Source organism: Phyllostomus hastatus, unplaced genomic scaffold (genome assembly GCF_019186645.2).
Source record: "Phyllostomus hastatus isolate PE091 unplaced genomic scaffold, TTU_PhHast_1.1 phas_scaffold_216, whole genome shotgun sequence".
Lineage (NCBI taxonomy): Eukaryota > Metazoa > Chordata > Mammalia > Chiroptera > Phyllostomidae > Phyllostomus > Phyllostomus hastatus.
This window is the reverse complement of record NW_025334018.1, coordinates 14,075,881-14,097,274: the sequence shown is the minus strand read 5'-3', so window position 1 is coordinate 14,097,274 and position 21,394 is coordinate 14,075,881. Positions and strand designations below refer to the sequence as shown.

Genomic DNA, 21,394 nt, shown 5'->3' with positions numbered 1-21,394 from the left:
CACTGAGTAGGAGAAACACGTTTGCAAAGGAGAAGGGCTTGTGATAAGTTCGAGGAAGCAGTCTGCTGTGGCTGGAATACAAGGGGTAAGGATAGATGGTAAGAGATGAGGCTGAGAGTTGGCCGAGGGTGAGTTGAGAAAGAAGCTGGATGCCATGCGGTTCTAATTCCACCTCAAGACAATGGAGAACCTTGCAAGGGGTCACCGCAGGGGCAGATTCTAATACATGGACAAGCAGCATCCATGTATTAGAGACAGGGCTGCGTTGACCCCGAGAAAGAACGTATCCTAGTGATTGACCCAAATAATGGAGAGTCCGGAAGCCACAATTTGCAGAGGCCTCTCACTCACACAAACTGCATTTTGGCGGGGGTGGGTGACGCGCCGGGGGTGGGTAACGCGCCGGGGGTGGGTGACGCGCTGGCAGGGGTTGGCAACCCACCGGCTGAGCTGCCAAACCTCCTCCCCTGTGTTCCTGCCCCCTGAGCCTAACCTTATAAAGGAGTTCTTGGAATTATATTTTAACCAATGGGCAGAAATCTGCCCGGTCCAATAGAGCAGCACAGCTATAGTCTCATTTGCATATTACTGACCAATCAGATGGATAGTACATGTGATTCCAACCAATCAGGATAGTACAATTTGGACCAATCAAACAGTGCATATTTGGATTCCTTATTTACATAAAAATGGACCAATTAGAGACCAGGGCAGGCACTTCCTCTATATAAGCAAGCTTGCTGTTCAGCTAACAGCAGCACACTTTTAGTTTTCTGTGGGTCCTGTGTTCCCAAGGTTTGCAGACTGTTTACCTGAATAAAGTGTTTCTTTGTACCACACCCCAGACTGGGGACCCTGTTGGCACTGGATTGGTGGCAGCAACCTTTTGCTGACAGCTGTGAACCCAGATGACAAGACGGATTTGCAGTCAGGAAAACCAGTCAGAAGTTTTGGCAATGGTCCAGGTAAGAAATAATAAGACTTTGAACCAAAAGCAGTGGTTGCCTGAGGGTGCAGCATGGAGAGGAAGGAAGATGATATTTTCAAGCTCTGAGATGTCTCCACTCCCTCATGGATGCTGCTTGTCCCTCTCCCCCAGTCACAGAAGTGTGAGTGCCAGCCCTGACCCCTCCGTGCACACGGCAGGTGACTGCCTCTGTGCTGTTTGAGAGACATTGAACGCCCAGCATCCAAACACGCTACCTTCTCCAGGGCCCGTAACCCCCCATTGGGTTCCCTTTTTTTGGCAGTAATTCACACAAAAACAAACATTTCTGAGCACTTCCTGGTGCTTTCGGTTAATGACGTCACACAGGACCACCATTCAAAACTTAGCTGATTTCGAGGAAAGCCTGGGAAACGAGTTTGGATAGTGAGTGTGGCAATTCCAGGGGACCAGGTGCCCGGGAATTCCTGGGAAAGAGGAGGCCACACTGCCTGGGAGACGGGCTGCTGGGGTCAGTCCAGGAGGCCTGCCCTAAATAATTCCTGCCTTTTGTTTCCCAGGGGATTTGGAGCACTGGTCTTCCATTTCACTCTGGCGAAGGTCAGGTTTCTCTTCAGCCTCTCTTTATGCACTTGAATTCCCAGAGCCACCCAGGGGTGTTCGGCCAGAGCCCGGGGGCAGGGGAGGAGACATGTAACAGAGCATCTCCTTGGAGGTGTTTTCCACGAGGGTTGGAGGTGGATGCTGAAAAGCTGTTGGTAGCTGGCCAAGCTTCACGTGGGCCGTGGAGGCAGCTCTGGGCCTCCCCCACATTGCAAGAGCAGCATGAGCTGCCCCATCCCACCTTGCACTGTCTCTTAGCACTCCTTAGGGACTGAGCCAAGAGGCATCGCTGGCCCAGGGGACAGGAACGCTGAATTTTCCTCCTTGGGAGTGATACCTGGGACAGTCCTCACGCTGGAGGACTGGGTTGGCTCCGCCGCTCCCACGTGGGGAGGGCTCTTTCGCCCCCACCCGCCAGCACCCAAGCGCCTGCCTGGTGGTAGCTGGCCACCAGTCACTGAGAAGTGCAAAGCGTAAAAAAGCTAATGCTTTTAGTTGCTGATTTTTAAAGACTAAGACTTTAAACTAAAAGCTGCTTAGTAAGCTGACTGAACATCAGCAATCTTTCCAGAGAAACCTTTTAATTAAGTTTACACAGGACCAATGGGTTGCAATTGCAGACTGTCAGTGAGAAGGTGGGGGAGAGGGCGCGGGAGGTGGAGTGGGGGCCGTGCGTGTGCAGGTGCGTGTGCAGGTGTGTGTAAGATTTGAGGAAGGGGGGTGTGTCTGCGGTGAGCGGTTCTGCCAGCAGCGGCAACCGCAGGACTGGGAGCGTCTGGCCCGGAGGGTCTGGCGGTGCCCTCCCTGGAGCCCGCGGGAGATTGGGGGGCGGCGAGCTCCCTGCAGCGGGGTGGGGGGTGCGGTGTCCATCCGAGGCGCCTGGGGAGAGATCGGTGCTGCGCCGTGGGCCCGGGGGGCGAGTAGCGATTCTGAGCGGAGGGTCCGTGGAAGGTGGGCTGAGTCCTAGGACGGATTAGAGGGACTCGACGGTCGGGTCGGAGCGGGTCACCAGGGAAGGGGTCTTTCCGCCAGATCCCCCCGCACAATTGCAGCTTCTCCTCTCTAACCTGCGTCCCGGGGACCGCCCTCCCCGCTCCTGCCTGCCCCCAGTGCCCCGCGGCCCTCTGTGGACCGCGCCCTCGCACCCTCCCGCGGACTCCGGCTAATCTAGGCTCGAGACAAGAGGGTGCCTTTCCGGGACTTCGGGGAGGCAAGGGCTGGGCCCGGTGGCGTGGACGCACACTTGGAGTCCTTTGGGTCCATCCCACCTCCACGCGCGGTTACCGAGGCAAGTGGGGGCGCGTTTCCGTTGAGTACCCTGGATCTTCGCAGTTTGCACGCGCGACACTCTCTCGCGACGGGGTGGGTCTCTGCCCCCCCACTACCACACCCTGCGAGGACGCGATACTGAGGGGCCTCGCCTACCTCTTCCCTCTCCCACTCTCCTGTGTGACCGAACTCCTGCCACCACCTGCTCAGGAGTGCACTCCCGAGCTGCTAACGGTGTTAAAGCTCTTGGACTCCTCCGTGGCGGGCCCCGTGGCACTGCGGAAAGTCTCCTGGCGGGAGGCCCTGGGCCCTGTGGGTGCTGCCGAAAATGTGCAAAAGGTGAAAATAGTGTCCGTTCAAATTGAAGCCCAGTGGAATGCTGGGCCTCCTTCTTAAAAATCAGTTTTATCGAAGGGCGAGGAGGTGCGGTGAAGTGCACCCGTTTCCTGTGGACGTGCTGGCGAGGTATGACGCACTTGCATGCCGCTGCCGTGATTGAGGTACAGAACATCTCCATCTGCCCCAGAGTTCCCCGTGTGCCCTGACCCGCGTGGCTCAGCTGGTTGGACATCTTCTGCAAAGCGAAGGGTCACCTGTTCGATTCCCGGTCAGGGCCCCTGCCGAGGGTGCAGGTTCCGTCCCGTTGGGACACCTGTGAGAGGCTGCTGATCCCTGTTTCTCTCCCTTTCTCCCACCCTTTCCCTCTCTCTATAAATAAATAGGTAAAATCTTTTATAAAAAAAGGTTCCCTGTGCCCATCTCGGGCTATCCTATTAATCCCCCCCTCCCCTGCACACACATACTTCCTTTGATGGGGTTTATGCTGAACAGTACTGCGGGTTATAGTATTTCAGTTTTTTGTTAGTTGTTGTAGTATGCAGACATACAATTGATCTTTGTATATTGGCCGTTCTATACACCTATGTTAGTTCTAGTAGCTCTTTATTTCCCTTTTAATCTTTATTGATTTATTTTAGAGGGAGAGGGGAAGGGGAGGGGGACAGAGAGAGAGAGAGAAACATCGATTTGTTGTTCCACTTATCTATGCATTAATTAGTTGATTCTTGTATGTGTCTTGACCGGGGATTGAACCTGGAACCTTGGCACATCAGATGAGTTATAGTAGCTTTATCAAGAAAAAAAAATTCCACCCTGGTTGGTGTGGCTCAGTGGACTGAGTGCCAGCCTGCCAACCAAAAGGTTGCCGGTTTGATTCCCTATCAGGACACATGCCTAGGTTGCAGGCCAGGTCCCCAGTTGGGGGCATGTGAGAGGTAACTGATTGATGTAGCTTTTGAACATTGATGTTTCTCTTCTGATGTTTCTCCTTCCCTTCCCCTCTCTCTCTCTGAAAAAGTAAACAAATCTTTAAAAGAAGATTCCTTGGGTTTTCTAGATAGACAATGGTGTCACCTGTAAATAAAGATAATTTTACTTCTTTCTAAGTCCTGGCCTCCCTCAGCCCCTGACCAGGGCTGCTGGAACTGTCAAGGCTTCCAGAGAGGGCTTTGCTTGACTTCTCTGTGTGGAGGAAGTAGACTCACAGCTCACCCAAGAGGCGGGGACACACAGTGCTTGGACTACGGCCTTGGAGCCAGGCCCCTGGGCTCTGAACCAGGTCCCACCACTTACTGGCTGAGTGTCTTTAGGCAAGTTATGTAACCTCACTGTGTCTCAGTCTCTTCATGGTTACAGTGGGGCTAATCATAGTGTGTTCACTTGATGTCACATGTCTGTATAGAGCACCTGGCATGAAATAAACATTTGCTTATTTTAAATCTCCCTGGAAGGGAGAGGGGAGGGCTGGGGATGTGGGCCGGAGGGAGTATGCTGTCCCCGCAAGGAAGAAACTACTTTTGGGATGCTGTGCTGCAGTATCTCTTCCTGCCCTTGGATCAGGGAAAACTAAGTTGCTCTGAAATTGATATACAGATGAAGGATCTAAGAGGGATTTTCCTTTAAGGAGAAATTGGTCTCTGGCTAATATGTAATTATGGGAGATGCAGGTGCTGCGGGACTGCCTGCTGATCCTCCCTAACCCTCCTCCTCCCTCCCCTGACCCCCTGTACCCCTAGAGGCTCCTCTGAAGCAATCCCCCCCCCTACCTCCAGGCCAATGTCCTGTACTGACACTACCTTCCAACACACACTAGCCCAGTATCTATTGTACACCTTCTGTGTGAGCTCTGGGTCATTAGATATGCACTTGGAGGTGGGTATTTGTCCCCTGTGAGACCCTGATGACCCTGGGTGGAAGAACAGCCTCTTCTTCCCTCCCTAAGGTCACTCTCGTGGCATGGGAGGGGTGCTCACAGCAGCACAGGAATCATCTCCTGCCACGCCCTCTTCCAACCATGTTTTTGACAAGGTCTGAACATGGAAAGAGGGCATTCAAGGAATCCATCTTCCTGGAAGAGAGCGTGGCATACAAAGGGGGGCGGTAATTTTTTGGGGGATTGCTTTTAATAATTTCCTTGCTAATATTAATCATGGTCTTACTTTGTACCCTGATTCCCATAAGAACAGGACATGAGAAGAAAGAGGCTCAAAAAGAGTTAATGATTGATTTTGAGGGAAATTCTGAAGGGACAACTAGTTCTCCCTAGACTATTGAATCATGTCCAGATTGTTTTAAACAAGGAGTTTATAAACCTGAGTAAAAAATTACCCCCGATTGTTCCCATAAAAGAATTCATAAATCAGTTACAATAGGTTGAATTATTGGCTGACTTTCCCATGCCTGTTCCTTACCCATAGATACAAAGAGTCTCTCTAGAAAACAAGAAAAAACTATATAGACCCTTACCCACAGCCCAGGGATACCCCTGGGTAGCATATTAGATTATTGGCAAATTATGGTATCCCCCAAAAGGAGCTAATGGTCTCCAGAGGGTTCCAAATCTCCCATTGCCTTATATAGGAGCATATAATGAGGGTGGCATTAAAATGGTCAATAAGGATAAAGTTCAAGTGCCTTATAATAGTCTAAATTTCATGGAAAGGCTAGCTCAAAGCAGACCTCCCTGGTGTTTATTAACTAAGAAATAAAAAGAGTTTATTGTAGCTGAATTTCCTGTTTATCTCTCCTTACCTGTTTGTTTTGGAGATTAAAAGGTGGTGGGATTGTTAGATATCTGTATCTCAGGTTTATTGATTTGCATAATTCCAATGAAGTTGTATGAAATAATTTCTTGACCAAAGAATAAAATCCCCTCTAATGAAATAGCCCCTGAGTGTCTAAAAGTTGTTGGAGTAACAGCCTCACCTTTACCTTGAATAGGAGTATATATCAAATAAAATTAGACAGGCAAAGAAATAAGAAAAGCTGGTTAACTATTACAAACTAAGCACGTAGAAACAGTTACCAGGGAGTTAGAGTCCATGGTACATAGAGAAATATTTTAAACAGAAAAGGTAAATAGGTAAGTTAGACATCACAAAGGCCTTATAATAAATTTCCTATAACCTCTATTCAATTTAGCATATCCTTTTGCCCCATGACAAATTCTGAGAATTTTAATAAACAATAAGACATTCAAACTTTGTATGTACAGCTATTTCTAATTGTCTGATTTATGGCTCTCCTGGTTAAAATAATCTTTGTTTAATATAACTGAATCTATGGGAATTTTTGTATTTTTCCTGGTTACCTTTGTATTAATTTTTTTCTGCTTTACCTAATCGCAAATGTCAATCACTGCTAAAAATGAAAGTATAAAAACCTGCTTGTACTTGCAATGAACGGAACAGAGCATCGCTGTCCTCTGCGGTGTGTTTTCATCTGTCTCCCATCGCCGACGCCTTACCCACCTTTCAGGAAACCCTGGACCTAGCTGCGGCTGGACCGCGGCAATCTCCATCATTTCTCAGCTTTCCCACTCTACTCTCTATTCTGGGCTTCTGTGTGCTGGTCCTCCCTGGGGGTGGGGAGCGTGTGAGAGAGACAGACAGACATTGTGGCATTCCGACCCAGGCAGGAGAGCAGAGAAGAAAAATTTAGCCCCGGTAGGAAGACATAGAAACCATTAAAACTGAAGCAGGTATTCAGGCAGGCTCAGCCACCAAAACGTCACTGTGCCTGTAATTATAGGTAACAGAGGACTCACAGAGCTCCAAGTGGCCCTGCTCATTGCTGGATGCACCCAGCCCTGGGCTCCAAGGAAGGCACTTGCAGGCCAACCTCTCAGGCTAATGGGAAGCCCCACCCCAGTCCTTCTGCCCCTCAAGGACACTGCTGCATTTATGTGAGGCAGTGCCGGGGTCCAGCCTCGGCGGGGGTCTCAGGGTCCCCAAAGGATGCACGGCTAAGGCGAAGAGACTGAATCGAGATACCGGGTGGGGTTCCGGAGGACAGCCAGGCTTTTTGGGCCTGACTAACTCACTGAGAAAAATCAATCTTTATTTTTATAGGGGAGGTTATACAACATTCAATGCATAGTGTGATTATTAAAACAGAAATGGTTACCACAGAAATAATTTCTAAAAGCACAGAAGATTTTACAGATTAGTCATGTTAAACAAAGAAATAACCAAAAAGTACAGGAAGTCCCACAGATCAACCATATTAAACAAAGGTTATTTTGACCAAGAGGGTCATTAATCAGTTAGCCAACGAAGCTATACAGGCACAAACTTTCAGATGCCAATTAGTAACTAGGTATCTATTAAAATTCTAGGAATTGGTTTAAATTAAAAGGGTGCAAGGGGTGATTTATAGGTATATAGAAATAAACTATTATCCATTAAAATTAAATTTATCTCAATCAAATAACTAGTTTTTGGCCTATATATTTTGATTTATACATCTTGGGGAGGGGCCATGTTTTGTGTTCATTTCCATGTATTGAGATTATTATTCTCAACTAGAACTCCTTGTTTCTATACATTTCTGTCCAGGGTATGGGAGGGTTAGTGGCTCTAATAAATCTTAAGCTTTCAGGTGGTGACTCCCTAGGAAACATTCCTAGCAACAGCTTCCTTCAGTGTTCTGGCAGTTGGTCTGCCCATAGTTTAATTTTGTCCTTAACTTCCCAGGTGAGGGAAACAGGCAACATTCGGGTTGCTAGGGGTCTCTATTCTGTGGTCAACAAGTCATTTCTCGAAGAATCAGAGGCATTGCGCAGATTTTTTATTATAACACACAGGTATGTAAAAATCCCACCCCCTATTGCTAGCAGGGACAGGCACACAGGAAGAGACAGACAGGAGATCTGGCCACAGTCCCCTCTGCTGTGCAGATGTGTCTCCTCGGACCCGACTGTGTCAAAGGTCAGCTGTTGGTCGGCTCCTGACAGGGCAGGGACTGGAGGTGGAGCTGGGGGGTGTGGGACTCCACTGGTGACATTTACCAAAGTCATGAATTAAATGAACATTGTAATTTGCTGATTAAAAATTTAATTCTTGTCTTAAGGTCAAAAAACATCACAGAATGTCAAACATTGGTTGCAGAGAACTTGACAGAAATGAGAGGGCAGGGGAGTGGAGAAAGCCAGGCTGCCTTAGCTGGGGGCGGGGCGTGTCAGGCTGCTGGGGCTGGGGAGGAGGGGAGGGTGAGAGGGGGGAGGGCTCCCTGCTTGGTGAGGGAGCTGAGTGGGGGTGGGCACTCCCAGACATGCCCACGTGTGGGGAGGGAGAAGGAGCTTGGGATTCAGAGTGAGGCTGACCTGGGCTAGCGTCTGGCAGCGTGGCTTGGGCACAAGCAACCTGCCTGACACAGAACAATTGCAATGCAGCGAGGTTTTGTACCAAAGCACAGGGCTGGGATCTAGGCCCCTTTCTGGAAGTCTGACCACTCCCTCCCCCCAACCCCCACAAGAAGAAAAACAGAAAGAAAAAGAAAGACATCTTCGCTTCTCCTCTTTCCTTCTTCCTTCACTGCCTCCTCGTCCTCCTCCTCTCCCAGGCCTGAGTCCTAACTCAGCGGGACGGGGGAGAACGGTGGCGTGGAGCGGCAGGACACTGCGCAGAGCGGAACCAGGGAAAACAGGTTCAGGGCAGATGGGACGGGGGTGAGGCGGCTGGTGAGCACTCTGGCCACGGTGACCTCCCTCCCGTCTCTTATTTGACCCCTCCCAGTGGACTCCTTGGTTCTCAGAAACGGGGGTCCCGGGCAGGCCCGGTCTGGGGGAATAAGACAAACAGAACGGTCACAGTGGTGACACTCGCGGAGCCACTAGTCAGGCGCTGTCGTAGGCACTTACAGGAACTATTCAGTGTCCACCATAACTCTAACCCTGAGAAGTAGGGCTTCTGTTCCCGCAGCCCAGGAGGGGACACTGCGGCCCAGAGAGGCTAAGGCACTCGCCCCCAGGTCAGACGAGGAGAAGCAGAGGTCTGGGACCAAATCGACCCCATCTCTCTCCAAAGCAGCTCTCAAAGGGTGTGCGCACGTGCGTGCACACGTGCACACGTGCTTGCGCCAGTGCGAGCGCGCACGCACGCATGCGCACAGAGGCCTGCAGGTGAGGCGCGGGATGAAAGCCGCAGGAGACTGTCCTCTCACGCGGCCCCCGCTGACAGAGGCCTTTCTGTGTCTTCCTTCCGTCACAGGGCTCCAGGGAGGCAGCTGAGGAAGGCCAGGTGTTAGTAACGCGTGGGGCGTGCTTCTCCTTTCGCTAGCTTCCGGTTTAAACTCCGCTTTGTTAGAAAACAGTCAGAGTCCGGTCTGCTCCGTCACCTCTGCAACGCGAATTTCCGAAGCCTGGAGTTGGGTGAAACAACCTTTGCGGGGCTGCTGCCGGCCGCGGGTGGGAGCCGCGCCGCCTCTGGGGTGCCGGGGTGCCCGGCCCGTGGAGGCTGTAGGCCAAGGGGCTGAAAGAAGGGGCTCATCCCCGCCTTTCTCTGCCGTTTGGCCGCAGTAACTTCCAGCGACTGATGAAGTGAACAGTTCAAGTGCTTTTCAGTCTAAACTCAATTGCACCAAATAGTAAAGGAGAGGGGAGAGGGAGTAAAACATTAACGAAGCTCGTGTAAGTACGAAGCTTCCTTTCCGCGGAAAGTCAAATTGCCCTGCAGAGGACAACAGCTTCCGCCCGTCGAGATCCACCAGGTGTGTGTTCTCCGCACCGATCGCTCGTGGGGCGGGCGGCGGGCGGCAGGCCCCTGGCACGGCAGACGGAGCGGGCTGATTTGGGACTCGAGTCCGGTTCTGCCGCTTACTTGCCAGCCGCGTGGCTCCAGGCACGTGCCTTCACGTTTCGGAGCCAGTTTCCTCATCCATGAAAAGGTAGTTAAGTCCTGCTTTTCAGAATCAGTGTGACGGATAGAGAACAACGTGCGTAACCCTCCCCGTGCGGCAGGCCCGCGGCCAACAGCTGTGGCTGTCGTGTGCCTGCCTTGTGGGCTGAGCGTGGGCACAGACCGAGGTGTGCGGGTTCGGAGCAGAACACGCGTCGCGTGGGAGGGTGGGGGTGTGGAGCGCGGCTGTGCGTCGCCCGAGCTCCGAGCGTCTGTGAGGCCGGGACCCCTCCGTGGGTCACACAGTCCGCATTCTCCGTCCTCCGTAGAGGCCCGCAGGCCAGCGCGGGGCGGGAGGAAACCTCGGAGGGGCGGCCTCAGGGCCGTGTGGGAGTGCGGGGGCGTGGCCCCCTTCCCTGGCAGCAGCGGCAGCTCTCAGGTCCTGACTCTGGATTCTAGACAGCGCTTCTCTGCCTTCATCGGTCCCTGGTGACTTGTTAAAAGACTTCAAAGGAAAAACTTCAGACTAGATACCTCGCTTACCATTCACATTTCTTAGCACTGAAGATGTAACCGTACAGAGCATGTCTGTGAATAGTAATGAGCCTCTTGAGAAGCAGAACGAAGAGGATAGAAGAGACACAGTGAGCTGGGCTGCTCCCTGGACAAGGACGGCAGAGGCCATGATGGGGTGCAAAAGGCACTGGAGGTGTGGGCTATGACCCAAGGGTGGTCATCTAGGGTCCCACCCCACCCCCCAATCTTTCTTCCCTGTGTCCACTAACCCCAGCCACTGGTGTCTGCATTCCTATTTTAATAGGGACCCCTAAAAAATGCATCTGTATTTAGCACCAGGTACATTTATAAATATTTAATTCTCACAAGATCCATATGAAGTAAATACTTAGAAAATGTCCTCACTTTATAGATAAGAAAATCGAATATCAAAAGGACGCATCTGGGTCTGTCTCCTGACAGTGGATCAAGCTGCTTCTGTGCTTTGGGTATTGAAATTTAGTTTGCTGTTAGTGAACTGTTTGAATTTTCATTTTCCCTATTGATTGCCATGTAAATGGCATGCTTACTAAAATGCACTTTAAAGACACTGGTAGTTACAAAGAAAAACAAATAATTTCTAATTCATAGTGATCTCTATAGTTTCTTCATGGCTCTGATAATTACTGTAGCTAATGAGATGCTCTGTTAGGAATTTTTTCAACTGTAAGAAACAGAAAACTTGACTACCAACACAAAGAAAAGAAGTGTTTAAAAAATAGTGTTTTTTTTCTTGTGTATCAGGAAGTCTGGAAGTAGGCAGCTGCCACTGTTAATGGTTCAGCAATGCAGCCACATCTTGAAAGTGCTCTTAGCCTTTGCCTCGAAGTCAAAAAATCACTGATGCTGCTCCAAAAATCGCAGCCAGGTTGAAAGCAGTAAGAAGAGCAGGGGAGGCACTAGTATCAACTGTTCCTTTATGAGAAAAGAAAAAGCTATTCCAGAGGCTCCTGGCAAACTTCTGTTTGCAACCCATGGGCCATAACTGGGTCACATAGCAACGCCTACCTTTAAGGGAGGCTAGGAAAAAATTTTGCTCCCCCAGACTCCAACTGAAGTGGGTCAGGCAGAAGAGGGTTGGGAATGGGAGTTGGGTTAACTGATCATTGTTGTCCCCCAGAGATGCCATGCTGATTGGCTGAGCCTTTAGACCAGAAGGAAGAAGTAAACATTCAACCAGAACACAATAAAGAAACAAGAATTCAAAAAAATGAGGAGAGGGTTAGGAACCTCTAGGACAACTTGAAATGTTCCAACATCCGAAGCACAGGGGTGCCAGTAGAGGAGGAAGAGCAAGAAATTGAAAACTTACTTGAACAAATAACGAAGGAGAACTTCCCCAATCTGACAAAGGAAATAGACTTCCAGGAAGCTCAGAGAGTCCCAAAGAAGTTGGACCCGAGGAAGCACACACCAAGGCACATCATCATTAAGTTACCCAAGATGACAGATAAGGAGAGAATCTTAAAAGCAGCAAGAGAAAAGGAGAGAGTTACCTACAAAGGAGTTTCCATTAGACTGTCAGCTGATTTCTCAAAAGAAAGCTTGTAGGCAAGAAGGGGCTGGAAGAAATAGAAATATTCCAAGTCATGAAAGGCAAGGACCTACATCCAAGATTACTCTATCCAGCAAAGCTTTCATTTAGAATGGAAGGGCAGATGAAGTGCTTCCCAGATAAGATCAAGTTAAAGGAGTTCATCATCACCAAACCCTTATTATATGAAATGTTAAAGGGACTTATCTAAGAAAAAGAAGATAAAAAATATGAATAATAAAATGACAACAAACTTACAACTATCAACAACTGAACCTACAAAAAACAAACTAAGCAAACAGCTAAAACAGGAGCAGGATCACAGAAATGGAGATCATCTGGAGAGTTATCAGCAGGGAGGGGGAGAGAGGAAAGTGGGGGAAAAGGTACAGGGAATAAGCATAAATTGTAGGTAGAAAGTAAACAGGGGGAGGTTAAAAATACTATAGGAAATTGAGAAGCCAAAGAACTTATATGTATGACCCATGGACATGAACTACGGGTGGCGGGAATGTTGTTTGGGGGGAGTGCAGGGTGGAGGGGAATAAAAGAAAAAAATGGGTCAACTGTAATAGCATAATCAATAAAATATATTTTTTAAAAAGATTAATCAGTACAATAATGTCCAGAAGTAAATGTAAAGGCTCAAGAAAAAATGAGATTTTAGGTTAATAACTTTAATAGGTTGATTATAAATTAATACACAAAAACAAATTAACAAAAGAAAGAAAATGGATGCTAAGGGGGCACGAGTGAAAGATGCCCTTTACCCTTTGTATCAGTTAACATTTCCTGTGTAACAAGCCACCCCCGACTTGGTGGCTTAGCACAGCATTTCCGATGTCTCGCAGTTCTGTGGGTCAGTCGAGCAGTTCTGCTCTGGGCCTGCTTAAGACTTCAGGCCCCATTCCACTCTCAGAAGTGAAATAGTAGCTACTATTGAATGGGTACCTACTATTTCTTAGACAGTGGCATTAGTCTACTTACATATTCCTCACACTTTCCTTCTTTCTTTCCCTATTCCTGATATTTTAAAGGACCTATATCCTAAGTAATCATTTTTGAGGTTCAGCACTGGGTGCTTCACACACATCATTTTGTAAAATCCTCACCAGAACCTTGTGAGGTATGGTGTCCATTTGCAGATGAGAAACTGAGTTCTAAGAGGTCAGGTGGCTCTAGGTCCCTTAGTTCGTGATTCTGGCTAAGGGTCTCTGTATTCCGTGCATGATGTTGTCCCTACCCCACAGCTGTCTCCTGGGCCTACAGGAGACAGAACAGGCTCGGGCCCTTCCCGAGCAATCTGGTCGCTGCGGAAGTTACTGGAAACTTCCTCTTCTCCCTCGAAAAGTAAATGAAGTGCCAGCAACTCCTGAACTGAGGATCCCAAGTCCCCTCAAAAAGCAACCCTCTGTCTTAATTGTGATTATTCATAATAATTATGATTATTATTTGTAGTCCTGTGACTTGTGTTTTCCAGTTAAATTCTCCAACAGACCTCAACCAACACAGTTCTCTGATGTAAAGACATCTGTCAGGTGGCCGGGGCTCAGGCTGCCCAGGCCTCTGACATCCCTTGAGGTGGTGGAGCCCCCCTTAAAATGGCAGGGTGGCAGAGGTCTCATCCTGGACGGCCACAGGGGCTTTGTGTCATCCACAGCTGACAGCAGTGAGGAATTGCTGCTGGGAAGGAATTAGACCACCATGGGGGGGGGGGCGGTCTCCTGCCTCATCGCTGTGGAGCTCCAGGGTGGCCCCGTGGGCAGGGGGATAACTGCCTTCATCCTCCTGGTGCAGAACGGGGGGCAACATTTCCCCAACTCCCCTTTGGGAGAAAGATCTCCATAATGCGTCTCTTGCCATTGCTCTGAACTCAATTAGAACTTGAAGTATGATCGACTAGGAAGGTGGTAGCTCTTGTCATTTTAAAAATCCAGGCCTGCCTGTGTCTACTTGTGATTGCATAGCAACTCCTCACTTAGTAGGGTCTGTGACTTCAAGCAAAACGACTAATAAAACCCATTTCACCACAGGCTGATTGGTACAGGCAGGAGTCCAGGTCCTCTGGGGCATCTCGTCGATGTTGTGACAAAACGACACTGAACCACAAGAGGACCTTGACGGAGGACCTGCCGCGCTGGTGAGTACGCAGCAGCAACAGCGCGATCAGAGAGCAGGGAAGGGCAGAGGAGGCTTACCCATTTAGAGCGCGTTTTTGCTCCTATCTGTTGCTGTACCATAACAAACAAACATCCGCTGCGTTGTGATGACAGTGTCTTTCTAGAAGGTTAGCACGTATTGTTGGTGAGGGTTAATTTGTTTAACTTCAATATTAAAATAAGGAATGTGAGCTGCTCTTGGAAATTGTCATATTGACTCTGAGGGAAAATCCCCACGGTTCTTTTTTGAAGCTTCTGGAATTAAGAATTTTAAAGAGGATCCTAAGACTACAAGGCTTAAAAACACATTGCAACTATTTACAGCAACTAATTTGTGCGAATCGGGAGTTTTGTCCCATGTGGCTGAGGTCTATGGCTGAGGTCGAGTTGGGAAGGAAACGGGATCCATGGGTCTGAAACTACCATCCAGTACTTCAGTTTCAGTTTTTTCTGTTCATCAAAACTTGGTGGTTATGGTTATTGCCTTTAATAAGTTAATATTATAAATTTTCACTTATAAAACATGTATTCTTATAAATTGTACAGTGATAAATGTATATGAATTACATCAGTGAAAGCTTATTTGTATAAACACTGGTCTGTTTTACATATTGGCGCTCTGCAGGAAATTGAATTTTGAAAAGCGTTCCTTTGCTCTCCCTTTATCTCGCTTGAGCTCCCAGCAGCCGTGGGCCCAGGTTTCGTTATCATTCCCACTTTACAAACCAGGAAACAGGCTCAGAGAGGTCAGCTGCCTTTCCCAAGGGAAATAGACAGACACGTAGGAGGCAGACTGGGACTTGAAACCAGTCCTCCCAAGTGCGAGTCCAGACTCCTTTCCACGGCCCCGCATTGTCCCCCACTGCTCTCCCCACTATTCCCAAGCCCCTGGGAAGGTGTGCTCACCAGGGGGGCGCTCAAGGCCAGGACAGACGGAAAATGGTAGGAGGAAGCAGCTGTTGCTTCCTCCGGCCGGAGGATTCTCCCCAGGGGCCCAGAAGGCTATTTCCGGGGCGTGTTGGCAGGTTTTGTCCCCAGAACTTAACAAACTGAATACTCCACCCAGGAGTCAGGAGGATGACACAGGGACTTGCACCTGCCAGGAGTTCATGGGAGGGAGAGGAGCCCAGTCACTCTGAAACCGTTCTGTGAATGCGCCCGCTTGTCACTTTGGGTAAGTGTATTCTGGCCGCAGGGAGGAACTGAAACATAAACCTCTTTTCCCGGGTGGGGCTTAATGCTTCCTTGGGTTCTAGAGGCTTGAGTTAGGGCAGAAAGCTGTGACTTGGCCCTTTGACACAGCTCTTTGGCATGTGCACACCGTTCCTCTTCCAGAAGGAGAGTCATCAGAGGCGCAGGGAGGCTCACTTTCGGACATTGCCCCCCTCGCCCCCGCCATCGGCCCCCAGCAGGGCTCGTTAGTGGGCACACACACCTGATGCTTCCTGCTCCAGACCTGTGGGTACCCTGTGGCAGCTGGAGGGAGAGGAGTGTCAGCCAATGTCTGCCCCCCCCCCCCCCCCCACCTCGGCTCCCCGTGTGTGTTCTCCCAGGGTCCGGCTGTGACCTTGGGGCCCTGCTGCACTCTCCCTCCCATACTGCATTCCCTGAGTTTCACGCTGCCTCCTTCCTGGCCGCGAACTGCACTAGGAAGTCCCACCTCCCCTTCAAGTGTTTTGTCTCTCCAGCACTAGACTTCCCTTCTCCTGGGATCACTGTTGCTGGAGCGCTGCTTCCCCTCTGCTCCCAACCACGTGCTCTGGGGAGAGCTGCCCCCTCCCCTGCCCCGCCCCATTCCTCCTCCAGAACCACACAGCCGGGCCAGAGGTTACGGGCTGGGTCCCTGCACGTCCGTCATGCATTGGCATTTGCTCCTGATAGACTAGTAATAGCTAATATTTACTGAGCACTGTTGTAAGCACTTGACTGATACTAACTTGCTTAATCCTTGCCCTAATCTTAAACACCGTTACTAGCCTAATCTGCAGATGAAGAGACAGAGTTTAAGTGACATGTTCAAGTTCACTGCAATAGAAAGCAGCAGAGCCAGGGTTCAAACTGAGGTAGTCTGGGTTCCCCTCCTGCCTCGTCCGTCCTCTTCTCTTACAAAGTTTCACACTGGCAGAAAGGCAGGCAGAAACGTAGAATGAATTCCCAGACGCTCACCACCTGGATGTAATGGCTGCTAACAGTTTGCCAGACCTGCTTCGTCCGTTTTGTAAAACCTCTCATACGTAAGGACTTCAAGAAGTAACACAGCCACAATAGCATGATCACACTCAACTAAATTAACGGTACTTTCTTCATATTATCTACTACTCAGTCCATGTTCCATTTGTTCTGATTATATAAAAAATGTTTTCTTACAGTTGTTTTATGCAAATGAGGACCCAATGTTTGCATATTACCTGTGGCTGAGACATCTCTTAAGTCTCTTTTAATCTATGACACCCCCCCTTGCCTCTTTCTCTTAAGCCGTTAACTTGTGGGAGAAACACGGTCATCTCATGTTGTAGATTTGGCTGATGGTACTCTCATGGTGTGGTTAAGGTGTTACTTGACTGTAAACTGGTGTTTAGGTCTGGAGTGATGATTACTGTAGAGTAACCGCTGGTGCCTCTCCGTTGCCCTGGGCATTCATTTCTGCATGCCACGGTTGGCGTCTCCCTGCCTGAGGGCTTTTGTCTCACTGTGACGCACGCTTACTCGGGCTCCGGGCAGGTCGAGAATGTGGGAGAATCGACGTCCACAGAGGCAGCCCTCAACCAATGGACGGAGGCCCCGGCCTCCTCCTGCCTCAGTTGGGGTGACTCTGACATTTGTCCTGCACTGCCCACATTCTCCTGCGAGGTGCAGCTGCACTGCCCACAGTGTACCTGTCTCACCTTTCCATCCCCTGCTGGAGGTTCCTGGGGTCACCTCCCCGAGAAACCAGTTAAGAGAATCCTAGCCTTGGGATCCTCTTCCCAGGTGACACAACCCAAGACCGTTAGATTCTGGTTCACGTTCCTTGGAATGCATGCCTCCGTGTGCTTGCCGTGTTCCAGGCCCAGTGTTGGGTGCTGGCAGCACAGAGAACACCAGGCTGGGGCCCACCCTCCCGGAGCTCACAGTCAAGTGGACAAGTGTGACCTAGAGTCATTAGAATTCAGCGGTTCATCACTCACTTCACTGTCTCCATTTTTCATATGAGAGACTGCGAGGGCTGTCTGCCCAGGCCTGGTGCACGGCATGACGAGGATGCACATTCAGGTCTGTGTGGCTCCACGAGCATATTTTTTTCTCCTTTGGGTGGCCAGAAACTCCTGCCTGTTTTGTGTCCTGGTGTTGAGGTCTTTGCCGTTGCTCATTATGTCTCCCCCGGACCATTGAAACGTCCTCCTGATTGGCCTCCTTGCCTTGCTGCCTCCAGTTCGGCTTCCGTCCTGCTGCCACAGTGACCTTGGGAAGCAGTAAGCAGGTCATGCCGCCGCCTGCCCAGCGGGGTGAAACCCAGTCTGCTCAGCAAAGCCACTGAGGCTTTTCGTGGCCTGAGCCCAGCCCACATTCCCGGCCTCATCACTCAAGGCACATCCCACCTCCAAACCTGAGTGAGCCCAGTCCTGCTGACTCATCTCAGGTCCCCAAACTGACACTGGGCAAGTTTCTCAACCACACTGGGCCTCGTTTGTAAGGTGGGGATAACAATAAAACTATTGCGTAGCGCCGATGCCAGCATTAATTGGAAGATTATGTATGTAAAGCTCTTACAATCCTGCCTGGAATGTTCACACACCCAATAAATGTTGGTGATATCAGTTTTATTAATATTGAGATGACTTTCCTCCCTTTTGGTCTAGCAGACCCTACTCATCTTTCAAGGCTCACTGTCCCACCATAAAATCTTCTCAGACATCCCCGAGTAGAACTGGCTGTTGCCTCTGTGAGCCCTCACCGCGCAGAGACTGACACCATTCTGTTCACTCACCAGTTAACCTGTCTGTCTCCCTCCTGATCCGAGAGGCCCTGAGTACAAGGACTGCGGCGTCTCACTGATCTTATTTTCTAGGACTGAGACAGTCCTGGGTCCTGTACTCAGTAAACGTCTGGCCAGTGGATGAAGGAAGGTTACTGAGCTCCTCTGGCCAAGGACTTCTGCTCTCTGGACAGAGGGTACCCAGGGTCACTCCCCGGACCCCGGCCTGGGATCTTCGCACTGCACCTGGGAACGTGTGCCTCTCACTCCTGGGAAAGAGGCTGCTCCTCTCCCGTCATTCCTGCTCCCAGCAGCTGCCCCCCACGCCCCACCAGCCCCAGCATCTGGCTCTGCCTGATGAAGGGCCGGATTACTAATTACTCTCATTCAGCCTGTCCAGTTAAAGCCTCACCCCCAGCTGTTTGTGTTTTATCAGAAGCTTTGGTACCCTCTCTCCGCGGCCCCCAAAACCGTGTTTGGAGAGGAGATTTCAGTATGGGACATTCAGATCAGCAGCAACCTATCTCCAGGCTTGTTTTCATCTCCTTCGGTCTCCTTACTTCCAGGCACGAAGGAAGCAGATGGGAGCCCGTGGAGGGAACCAGGAAGATAAAGGGAGTCCAAGAATTCATTCTTCCCTCTCAGAACAAATTAATTAATGTCTGAGTAAGTCTGAGTCAAGCTCCACTGGAGGGGCTGGAAGCAGGGGAAGGATTTAATGCGAATAATGAAAGCTCTCCTGGATTTAGGACTAAACACTTCAAGCTCGGTTATCTGTTCTCTCCCTCTCTGTTGCTTGGGGGCTATTGCTGGGCGATCAGGGCCAGCATCTATCCCCTGTCCTTGGAGACCCAGCCGGCTTCCTCTGTTCTAACTCTGGCCCCAGCGATTGGCATAATGTTGCTCTCAGTGGAAAGACACGGCTTGGAGTCTGGGTGGGACCCAGTGTGGGTCCTGGCACCACCGCGATCCAGCTGTGGCTCTAAGCAAGTCATCACTCTTCTCTGGGCTGCAGCTCCCTAACTGAGAAATCGGGAAGCAGGATCTCAGCCCTGTCTCCCTCACGCGGCTGTTGTGAGGGTGGGGTGTGATTGTGGAAATGGCCTGTTTACTCGCCCGACCCTCCCACTCCACCACGCTCCACGGGCCAGAAGTGTGTCTCCTGTTCATCATCGTGTTCTCTGCACCTGGAGGAGTCCCTGGCACAGCAGCTCAATAAACTGTGCAGAATAAATCATTGTGAAAGCGTCTCCTCTGCTGTCAAGTGCCCTACACAGGACTGTGTTTGCTGCGGCCTGGCGTGACTGATGGCCGGCCGGAGGGAGAGGAAGGAGCCATGGACCGGGCTGCTCTCCCGCCACCGTCTTCCCACCAGTGGGTGTGGGTCTGTCCTGTCAGGCTCACACTTCGGTCCTTCCGATTTCCAAAGAATTCTGAGCTTTCCCTTTCAGCTCTGGCTGGTGTGGCTCGTTGGTTGGGTGTCGTCCTGCAAACCAAAAGGCTGCCAGGTTGGATTCCCAGTCAGGGCACACATCTAGTTGAGGACTAGGTCCCCAATTAAAGGTGTGCAAAAGGCAACCAATCGATATTTCTCTTGCACACTGATGTTTCTCTCCCTCTTTCATCCCTTCTTTCCCCTCTAAAAATAAATAAACAAAATCTTTCCCAAAAAAGAATTGCAAAGCAACTTTCACATACACTGTCATACTTAATCTTACACCACCTGTTGAAGAGAGCAGGTCAAGTGGGGAAGCCGCGGTGCAACCTGGTGAAGTGACCGTCTCAGGTGCATGCCGTGGAGAAACGGCTCAGCCCCCGCCCCCCCGGATTCACTGCTCTCCACATTTTTCACATACTGTTCCCACTGCAGATGCTCTTCCCTGTATTAACTGCTGCTGAAGACTCAGCTCCAGGGGCAGCTCCTCTAGGAGCCCTTCCTGGCTTTCTGAGCCTGGGTTGGACATCTCGTGCACTCCTCACTCTGCATCTTGAGTTGACTCCTCTCCTAGCCCAGACCGGGGTGGGATCCAGCCTGGGAGCTCCCAGAGGGCAGGGCCACCTCTGTGTCTGTGTACCTGGCACACAGCTTTAGGGATGTCTGATGAATGCCCGGATGGGTGAACGATGCCCGGAGTGGGTAAGCGGTTTGCCCGAGGTCACTCAGCTAGAATAATAAACCTAAATGCAAGCATTTTTGAAAGGTTGAATAAATGCACCATGAGCTCAGATTTTCCTTAGTATTTTCCACTATCTCATGCCAGATGTCCTGACTTCAAGAGCTGTCTTCACTGCCCTCCCACGAGTGCCTGATACCCATTAAGCCTGTCACCACGGCGGGCACCTGGAGCCCTGCCTGCTGCCCAAATTTAGGAGGTGCGTGTGGCAGGGGGGCTTGTCTCAGCGGAGGGCGAGGAGGCTCGGTGCTTATGCCCTCCTCTGGTGTCATCTGCTGAGGATTGCTCCTGGGGCCTTCGGCTCCCTGGTACTCCGGTTTGCCAGGCACGCAGATGTTCTCAGTGGCAGCCTTGGATGTGTGGAGGTGAATTCCAAGGGCATGTTGGCAGGGTCCACTGGGGTCTCATCAGGACGGGGCTCCAGCCTGGCTCAGTGTCATTGAGCTTCATCTTCGCCTTCTGTGAAACAGGTAGCAACCCACCCCCAGCTGGGCTGTGGTGAGATTGGAGGGGGTGAAGGTACACAGGACACAGGTGGCAAGGTGGAGGGGGATGATGGCGGTTGACAGTTACAACCAGTGACAAACCCCGCTCTCCTGGTACATTTACAAAGGGAGATTTAGAAATCTGATGCCAAAGAAACTGCTGGGCAGGTGACTCCCAGGAAGGATGTCTTTGGATTTAGATCTTGATTAAATTTCTGAGTTGGGTGATGATGGAGGCAGGCCCGCCCAGGCTGCACCCAATCACTGATGAGTTCACCCACAACCCACGCCCAGACCTCTGGGAGGAAAAATTGCTTTCATCTCAGCTCCAGCCCTGGGTGCAATCATTACTCCCCCGTGGGCAGGAACTGTGGGGGAGAGAGACAACGCTGCTGAGATAGTGCCGGGCTGTTTACATTTTGGTGGGAGGGAAGGACAGGGCAGGATGTGGTTCGGATCAGGTGCAGCTGGGCCCCAGTGGATGCAGGCCATTGACTCAATGGCGTGTGTGATTGACAAGCTCTTACCTCTGAAGATCT

At 50.5% G+C, this 21,394-nt stretch overlaps 1 long non-coding RNA gene across 3 annotated transcripts; it reads left to right on the top strand.

The window, feature by feature from the left end:
• The first annotated feature begins 872 nt into the window (after positions 1–872).
• Positions 873–19,841, top strand: LOC123804668. Of its 3 annotated transcripts, none has more exons than XR_006783187.1 (4): positions 873–965; positions 14,116–14,222; positions 15,308–15,415; positions 18,763–19,841. It is a non-coding gene; the product is annotated as an uncharacterized LOC123804668 (long non-coding RNA). The 3 variants fall into 3 exon arrangements; XR_006783189.1 differs by lacking the exon at positions 873–965 and adding an exon at positions 9,833–9,865; XR_006783188.1 differs by lacking the exon at positions 873–965 and adding an exon at positions 9,907–10,042.
• The last annotated feature ends 1,553 nt before the right edge of the window (positions 19,842–21,394 follow it).